This window comes from Artemia sp. Qi Xiang Cuo, chromosome 10, assembly GCF_049724085.1.
Source record: "Artemia sp. Qi Xiang Cuo chromosome 10, ASM4972408v1, whole genome shotgun sequence".
Taxonomy (NCBI): Eukaryota; Metazoa; Arthropoda; class Branchiopoda; order Anostraca; family Artemiidae; genus Artemia; species Artemia sp. Qi Xiang Cuo.
Window position 1 is genome coordinate 19,655,478 of NC_142803.1, and position 3,176 is coordinate 19,658,653.

The window sequence follows — 3,176 nt, forward strand, 5'->3', positions numbered from 1 at the left end:
TCAAATAATCAATTTATTGTCAGTATAATTTTATTTTTAACTTGGGCGCCAGATTCAAAGGTAAATATAAACCTTTGCTTGCTTGGGCCTTTGGGTGTTGGCCTTGCTTGGGCTTATGATGCCCTATACAGTGTTTTTATCAAGTGAAAAATAATTCATACTTATATTTTTGGCCAAATAAGTATTCAAATAATCAATTTATTGTCAGTATAATTTTATTTTTAACTTGGGTGTCCGATTCAAAGGTAAATATAAACCTTTGCTGAAACCGGATCTAGCTTCCAGGATCAAAGCAACATTTACTTTAGTGCCCAAGAGCCCAGAGTGCCCACAGCTCCAAACTTGGAAGATAAATACAAGCACACACAAGTATCAATTCTTACAACCAAATATTAAGTGATTTTACCTTTGGTACAGAAAATTCTTCTTTCTTCTTTAAATACTGATTTTTACTGGAGGCAAAGAAGAAAAAGCGCAAGGAACTCGCGAACCCGCAAAATCCCATGCGATCTTGTGTTTATTTACCTTTGAATCTGGCACCCAAGTTAAAAATAAAATTATACTGACAATAAATTTATTATTTGAATACTTATTTGGCCGAAAATATAAGTATGAATTATTTTTCACTTAACAAAAACACTGTATAGGGCATCATAAGCCCAAGCAAGGCTAACGCCTGCATGCATGTAATACAAGCATTTTTAATTTATCAGAACCCAAAAATGAATGACATATTTGAAATATTTCTGAACGCCCAGAAAGAAACCCAAAGTTGATCTCTCCTGTAACTTGATATGTGTCTGCGAAATGTGTTTACCGACAGAAGCCAAATATCATATCTAAAGTTAGCAAATCACAGATGGTGCGGGAGCCAACACTGAATGACATATCTCAAATATTTGTAACACACAAATTGCCTCTTTGTGAAATGTGTTTGCCGACAGAAGTCAAATATCCCCTCCTGTAATTGATAATGATCTCTCTTTGCCATATTCACCTTGCCAACACAATGCACTTGCTGACATAAATTGAATATATCTTAGTGAGTAGTAGAATTCTTTTGTGTATGCCCACAACATCTGTGATTTGCTAACTTTAGATATGATACTTTTTTAAATTGATATTTAAAAAAGAAATGGACTATAAATTTGCTGTGCTAAAGGTAATGCTAGTATTTATTTTTCAAGTTGGGAGCTGTGAGTTCTGGGCGCTAGTGTATTAATGAATGTGGGTTCTTTGGGTACTCGCGGGCGCTGGGCTTTAAAGTATCGTTGGTATCAAATGGTGTATTCACTTTAGTCCTAACTCAATAATATGATTTGGTATATATTGACCAAGTGAATATACCACTTGATGCCTTTTTTTATGCTCTTTCCAAATATAATATTCATTTTTGTCAGAAATGAATTTTACCCCCACCCCTATAGGCCTAGGCTATACCAATTCCAGGTATAGGCTATAAAGTAGAATTTTACCAGTAAAAATTTATCAAATTTAATGGGATACCACCAGATGGCTAATTTGACAGTGTATATATATACAAATCTTTAAATTAGCCAACCAGTATTTTCAGCCTTCAAGTCCAGCTGGAAAAAGGAAACAGCCTATTAAGAAAACAATTCTTACTCCATAATATGTAGAATAATCCTAGTTAACACATTAGGTAGGGGGAGAGCCTTTATCTTCTCTTCATTGCTTGTTTTTGCAGTTTTTCAAAGAAATTCATGAATTTCTTAGAGCCTAGAGCTATAGGCTATATTCACAGAATATATACCCCCACTCCCCTAATGTGTAAATATATAGGTAGAATTGCATCATCAATCAAAGTATAACACCCATTTGCATCACAAATTAACTTTACTCCCATAGGCTAGGCCTATTAGCCATGTGGTGGATGTCTGAATTTTAACCAAAATACCAAGAAGCCTTCAGTTTAACCTGAGAGAATAATGGATTTTGGATTCAGGATACAATTCTGGGTATATATTTGCACATTAATAGGGTGGTGGTATGTACTCCATTAATATAGGCCTATAGGTTAACCATAGACACAACACAGGCCAGCAGCTTTTATTCACTTATTGGCCTAAATTCTGTCAGAAGAGGCCAACAACTATACATTTATTGAAAATACAAAGAACCAAGTGCTTACTATTTTTTCATAAAATGGCTAGTTTTCAGCCAGCCAGAGGGTTGGCTGTTGCCTCTAAAGCTCTACTGGGTACATAATTAATGGCTTCTGGAAACTCTCAATGAAAATGATGGTATAAGCAGGGTTGCTTCCCGGTCAATAATAAAATACCGATTTTTCTTAAAAGAAAATCCGAAATTTCAAGAAAAATCCCGGAATATAGTTTTTTGGGTACTGGTGCGTTGTATGGGCCTTTACAAGGACATCAGTCGCCAAAAACCCGCCAGACAGGTTAATTCAAGAAACCGCTATAGAGTAATGCAATGTAAAGAGTGGTTTTTATCGCATTTACGATTTTTATATTGTTGTTTTTTGGGGTTTAGGGGGGGGGGGAGGTACCTAGGTTAGGTTAGGTTACGTATTTAATTTATGCTATATCCAACACCCACCCCCCCCCCAAAAAATCAAATATTAATCCCCAATTTTTTTCTAAAATATTTTATATTCATACTATTATTTTTATTTCATTAGTAATAGCCAAACTTGAGTTTTTAAAAGGCCTATATAATGCACCATTGCCGTTTTTGGGTTATATAACATAGGGTTGCACAGTGATGACGTAAAATCAAGGCGCATAATTTGAAGTACGGTGAAACTTGGTTTCCAGTTGTAACTAACAACTGATTGTCCATATTCCTAGCATTATTTCGACGTTAAAACGTACTGGTGGATTAGTAGAATCTACGACAGACATTTTAGAACAAAACAATTCACCAAAGTTCCAAGAAAACGTCTCAACGCATTCGCGTTTAATCATTATTTGAATTTCCTTCCCAAAAATTGACGTCACGCTTCGCAGCCACAATGCGCGTCCAGGCTATCCGGAGAAATGGGACGGAAATCTGGAATAAGGGATAGTCGTCCAGACTCGGTGGTTTTTTCAAAAACCTGGTGGTTTTTTCAAAAAATGTAATTCGATAAAAAACCAATTAAGTATGACCCAGGCCACTCAGCGCGTCACCAGATGGCGGATAGGGGTTTCACT

At 35.8% G+C, this 3,176-nt stretch overlaps 1 long non-coding RNA gene across 1 annotated transcript in view; it reads right to left on the reverse strand.

Moving 5' to 3' along the window:
• LOC148947552 (uncharacterized) overlaps positions 1 to 2,210 on the reverse strand; it is a 32,838-nt gene extending 30,628 nt beyond the window's left edge. Inside the window, exon 1 of the long non-coding RNA XR_016142379.1 lies at positions 2,153 to 2,210. This is a non-coding gene — a long non-coding RNA (uncharacterized LOC148947552). The remainder of the gene's footprint in view (positions 1 to 2,152) is intronic.
• Positions 2,211 to 3,176: the final 966 nt, after the last annotated feature.